The sequence below is a fragment of the Hemicordylus capensis genome, chromosome 2 (assembly GCF_027244095.1).
Source record: "Hemicordylus capensis ecotype Gifberg chromosome 2, rHemCap1.1.pri, whole genome shotgun sequence".
In the NCBI taxonomy this organism is placed as follows: domain Eukaryota; kingdom Metazoa; phylum Chordata; class Lepidosauria; order Squamata; family Cordylidae; genus Hemicordylus; species Hemicordylus capensis.
In genome coordinates, this window is record NC_069658.1 from 426,122,466 (window position 1) to 426,128,465 (window position 6,000).

The window sequence follows — 6,000 nt, forward strand, 5'->3', positions numbered from 1 at the left end:
TTTTACAGCTCCCATAAATTCCATGCACAGAACAGCTTCCTGTCAGGTTGTAATCCATGAGTCACATCAATTTCTGTCATTTTTAATGCGACCCCAAATCCACTGCCTGAGGCCGCCATCTTACTTTGCCTCAAGCTAGGACCTCCTCTAGCATGCACATGCGCATGTGCAGGCGGTATCATAAATGATAAATAAATAAATAAATAAATAAAAAATCAACACACACACACACACACACACAGAGTCAAGTGGTTGCCCTGTTCACAGTGTATTCCAGAAGGATAGCGGGACAGTATGCTGCAGCCTATACACTGCCAGAATAAAGAGATAAAGCAGTTCGTAAAGCTATCAAATCACAGAGCTGAAGAGAAGAAGAAGAAGAAGAAGAAGAAGAAGAAAGGGCCATTTAGTTTAGCACCAGGCCATGAGGCAAGCCCATTCATTTACCATTCTTTCATAGATCAACAGTACATTCCAGACCACAGTGTGTTTCACTAACAGCAAACAGCCATGTGTACCCCAAGAGTGGCTATAGAAGAGCAAAGCAAATAGCCCCAGGCGATCAAACCAAGGAATCTAAAACACAAGCTGAAGAGGGTGGGGGAACCAAACAAGACCAGGGGTAATAGTAAATCCAATCTAGTGGTGAGGAACTCCTTCTTGATTCCAAATAATATGGTGAGACAGGGCATATGGACACTATAAATATTTTGGGTTCATACCAGTTTAACTGTTATGGCTTCCTAATTTTTTCAGAGAGTTGAAGATGGTGTGACAGAGACATTGTTGCCCTTGGAGTGCACACGGCCTTTCTGTTGCTTGGAGGCTATTCCACACATTACTCGGCAGCAAACCTACGTTTGCCATAGATGACCAGACGACACATTACACACAGCTACATTTATCTTTCCCCCCATTTTTCTATTTCTAAGTGAAAACGGGCTGAGATGGAGTGTTTCAATGGAGGAAAAAGGAGTTTAGACCTATCCTTTCTGAATCTTTTACTATTCAAAATCCTACTTATGGATGCCTCTAACTTCCCCCCATGGGTCAGGCAAAGCATCTGGGGGGTGATTTTGAACAGGAAAAAACAGCAAGAAGGATTAAGCAGCCCCTCTCCCTGCTCTTCCTCAGCCAAAGCTGGCAATCTTAGAGGCTGCTTTCAGATAAAAATAGAAAAGTCACCCACAGCTGTGTGTAATGTGCTGTTTGGCCCAAAGTGTATACTTGACAGGGAGTGGACTTCTAAGCAGATATCTGCCTCTTTGAAGCTCTATTCAGACATTATGTGGTATGAGTATATAGACATCCATACCCTCATGCATCTGTTTATTTAAATGACTGTACCTGCCTTCATTTTAAAAGTGAACCTGTGTACATGCCATTCAAATGCATGGTATATTGCTGTACATGTTCTGAACATTATTATTATTATTATTATTACATTTATATCCCGCTCTTCCTTCAAGGAGCCCAGAGTGGTGTACTACATACTTCAGTTTCTCTTTCACAACAACCCTGTGAAGTAGGTTAGGCTGAGAGAGAAGTGACTGGCCCAGAGTCACCCAGCTAGTTTTATGGCTGAATGGGGATTTGAACTCGGGTCTCCCCGGTCCTAGTCCAGCACTCTAACCATTGCACCACGCTGGCTCTCGCATGACATGACATGAATGACATTTGCATGAACATGAATGACATTTGAATAATTGCACATGCATACAGATCTGTACCTGTGTATACTCATTGTATCAGAGTTGAATGCTTTGTGTGAATAGGGCTTTACATTATGTGTGAATAGGAATGTGTATTTACATCACATTGTTATATGTACACTTACACTACAAACATGAAATGTGTGAAGTGGGCCTAGTCTCTTTATAGCATTTCCAGGCTTTCTAATGCTTCGAAAACCTGTAGAATTTCTTTGACCACGATAACCAGTGGGGCAAAGGAAATCTGCACAGTGTTTTATTTTTGTGTATACCATGGGAAACCTTAAGTGGCGCAGTGGGGAAATGCTTGACTAACAAGCAGAAGGTTGCTGGTTCGAATCCCTGCTGGTACTATATTGGGCAGCAGCGATATATATATAGGAAGATGCTGAAAGGCATCCTCTCATACTGCACAGGAGGAGGCAATGCTAACCCCCTCCTGTATTCTACCAAAGAAAACCACAGAGCTCTGTGGGTGCCAGGAGTTGAAATCGACTTGACAGAACACTTTACCTTTACTTTATAAAGGTAAAACTTTACAGTGGTAAAACTGCCGCCCTGTAACCAGAAGGTTGCAAGTTTGATCCTGACCAGGGGCTCAAGGTTGACTCAGCCTTCCATCCTTCCGAGGTCGGTAAAATGAGTACCCAGAATGTTGGGGGCAATATGCTAAATCATTGTAAACCGCTTAGAGAGCTCTGGCTATAGAGCGGTATATAAATGTAAGTGCTATTATATTTATTTATTTATTTATTTATACCATGGGAAAGTCTCTTGCCTGTTTCCAGCAGGACACCAAACAACAGGAAGCTGTTGCTTGGAGCATTACACTCCAGAAGAGGGCGCCATTCTCCTGCCTCCAAGCCTGTGTGCTCTAGACAGTTCCAGTCTAGAGCTGAGATGTCTCTGGCTCCACCTCCCCACTTTTCTTCTTTTTGCTTCAGGTGTGAAAATGTCTACGGCCAGCAGTGAGGGGTGTGGGTGTGGTTCTGGGACTCTGCTGGCTGATTCATCCAGCAAGGGGGGATGTGAGCAACTTCCCATCTGGGACAGCCACCACAGCTGAGTCATCTGGCTTGTCTGGGGGTCCCAGCAGGAAGGATCCCCCCATGGAAAGACAACAAACCGCACAGAGAGCATGGCCAATTTGCACATTATTTAAAACCAGCTCAGCCTCCCCCTCCCAGCGACCCTGTCATTATCCCAATGACATGAGGTCTGAGAGTTCACAGAAGCCAAGGCTCCTCGGTCATAAACCTTGCACACCCTTTGGTCACCAGAGAGGAGGGAACCCGGTCTAGGAGGAATCCTTGGCACATATTATTCTCCCTCTTTGCACACTGAAAAGAAAAGAAAAACCCAGGAGTTTTGGCTCTCGGCCCCATTCTAACCCACTAGACAAGTCGTTCCCAAACAGTGAGCTGGGACGCAAGAATGAGCCATCATGAGACTGAGAGCTGTTAAGGCTGCTGTGGGGAAATAAATAAATAAATAAAGCCACCTGCTGTGAGCCCAAAGCCCTCGCCCACAGAAGGCCCACAGAAGAGGCTGCTCCCTGTGTCTCTGTGTCACTCGCTGCCCTGACCTCACCTCCAGACAATCAGAAGGAGATCTTTCGGACACATCTCTGCCTCCGATCATTCAACCACTTCCCAGGCAGGGATACCACAGAACTGTCTGCCCTCAGGCACGGCTTGTCTCCCTTCTGTCTTTATTGCTTTGAGAGGTAGAGTGTGCACTACAACCCTCCTCACGCACACTTTCGGCCTGTGTTAGGTATAGATGGACCTGAAATGCACTGCTGTGGCTCAGACTTGGGCCCCCAGATGTTAATGGACCACAGCTTCCATCATCCTCAGCCACAGCAGCTGAAGGACATTGTAGCTGGGGATGATGGGAGTTGTAGTCCAACATCTGGGGACCCAAGCTTGAGAACTTCGGAATTAAGTGACATTGTTCACAGTAGTTGATTATATGGGTCAGGCTGTTTATCATACATATATAGCTGCCCTACGCTAAGTCAGGCCAATTGTCCATCTAGCCTAGTGGCCCATCTAGCCTCCATTTCTGACTTGCAGCAACTTTTCAAGTTCTCAGGCAAAGGGCTTTTCTTGAACTCTCTTTTTTAAAGTCCAGCTGCTGGGGATTGAACTCAAGATCTTTCTCCTACAACAAATACATTGAGCTATGCCCCGTTCTGTATGTCAATATTCACAAGGCTGCAAGGTTGTGTACTACAATTGTAGGGTTTTCTGTAATGCATTTAGTGGTCAAGATTTTGCTCTAATTGTTCCCTAAAATTGCATAAACTGTCCTATAGTGAAGGCGGCTGCTGCTGCTACTACTACTACTGATGAAGTACTGCTACCACTATCACTATCACTGCCTCAAAAGTGGTAGCAGTAGTTCTGCTGTTATAATTAGCAGCAGCAGCAATCATAGTAATACTGCTACATTGTTATCATCATCATCATCATCAATGTTTGTTAGGTGATGGAGTATTTTGTCTGTTTATCTTGAACTCGTCCAATCCTTCTTCCTATCCCCCCACGGCTCATTAGAGAAAGCTCCTGGTTTCCCCCTTGATATCTCAGTTGCCTTCTCCTTGCCCTGACCAGTGCCCACCGGGTGGCTGGGTGTCCCATTTCCCCTGCCCATGCCATGTCACAAATTCCGGGCAGGGGTGAGTTCTGAGTCATACTGGTAAATACAGCCTGTGATGATGCTCACACGTTCCCTTTTTAAGGAGGCTCTGCCCACGAGCAACAAAAGCCTGGCCATTGCATTATCCCTCTCATACATCCTACCCCCCCCCCCCGCCCAGCAGACAGTGAAAGCCTGTGCACCCTGCCCTGCAAATTATAGGCAGGAGCTGTCTATTTTGGGGCCAGTGATCAGTCTTTCCTTGTTTCTTCTTAAAGGAACCTTGTCCAATTAACCAAACACATGAATCTTTCACCACTTTCTAAATCAAGAAGCCTGGAGCTCCTTCTTTTTCTGCCGCTTCCTAGTACTCCATCTCCTGTGTCACACTCTCCAAGATCTCATCGGGCTGGGGTTGCCAATTTTTTTACTGCCTCCTGTACCTGTGTCTGTAACAGCAGCCTGATGTGTAGGCATGAGTAGGTTGAAATGTCTCTCTCCAGGACCATGCCGTTTGAAGACTTCATCTGCTGATTCCTGCAGATCAAGCTGCTGTTAACTGCACAGGAGCAGGCCAGGATGATTTCTTCTGTCAGCTGGCAACCTTACTTCTTGCCCTTGCGGTCAAAAGGCTGGCGCTGCAGAGGCTGTTTCTGGGCAACATGAGAAGTGCCATAATGAAATGCAGCCCGCCCAGCATCTAGTGACTTATTTATATTATTGGTTTAGATTTTGCAGGGAAGTAGAGATGATTTGTACATGTGTATCCACATGTATTCATGTCAGGGTGATTGATGGCCGAAGGAAGAGCACAGCTGGTGAATCAGATGTAATCGATCACATCAAAAATACATAAGAATAGCCCTGCTGGATGAGGCCCAAGGCCTATCTAGTCCAGCATCCCGTTTCACACAGTGGCCCACCAGATGCCTCTGGGAAACTCATAGGCAAGAGCTGAGGGCATGCCCTCTTTCCTGCTGTTGCTCCCCTGCAACTGGTATTTAGAGGTATCTTGCCTCTGAGGCTGGCTTATAGCCACCAGACTAGTAGCCATTGATAGACCTGTCCTCCATTAATTTATCTAAGCCCCTTTTAAAGCCATCCAAGTTAGTGGCCATCATTGCTACATCCCGTGGCAGAGAATTCCATAGATTTATTATGTGCCTTGTGAAAAAGTACTTCCTTTTGTTAATCCTAACCTTCCCGGCCTTCAGTTTCAAGCAAAACTTGAAACCAGTTTATCACACTGTTCCATAACGGATTGGTTTTGTTATAGTGGTGAATCTGTTGCTGGACAGTACCACTTCACACTGCAGGTGGGGAGACTGAATGTTTATACCCCGTATGCAAAAACCAAAATTTTTGCATCCTTGCATATCCTTGCATATTCAAAGCTAGTATGTAAGGGAGAAGACAAGGCTTATACGGAGGACGTTTCACACAGTCTGCACTCCATCTGCAGTCTAAAGTGGCATAGTCCAGCAATGGATAAATGATGACAAGCTGCTGATTGTATAACCCAGCTCTGAAACAGGCACTGAAGGAGGGTACCATACTGGTCCATACTGGGTTAACTAGGAATAGTTAACCCAGCTGCATCTTCCCCACATGCAACATTAGGAGCTAATCAGGCACCCTCTGACTA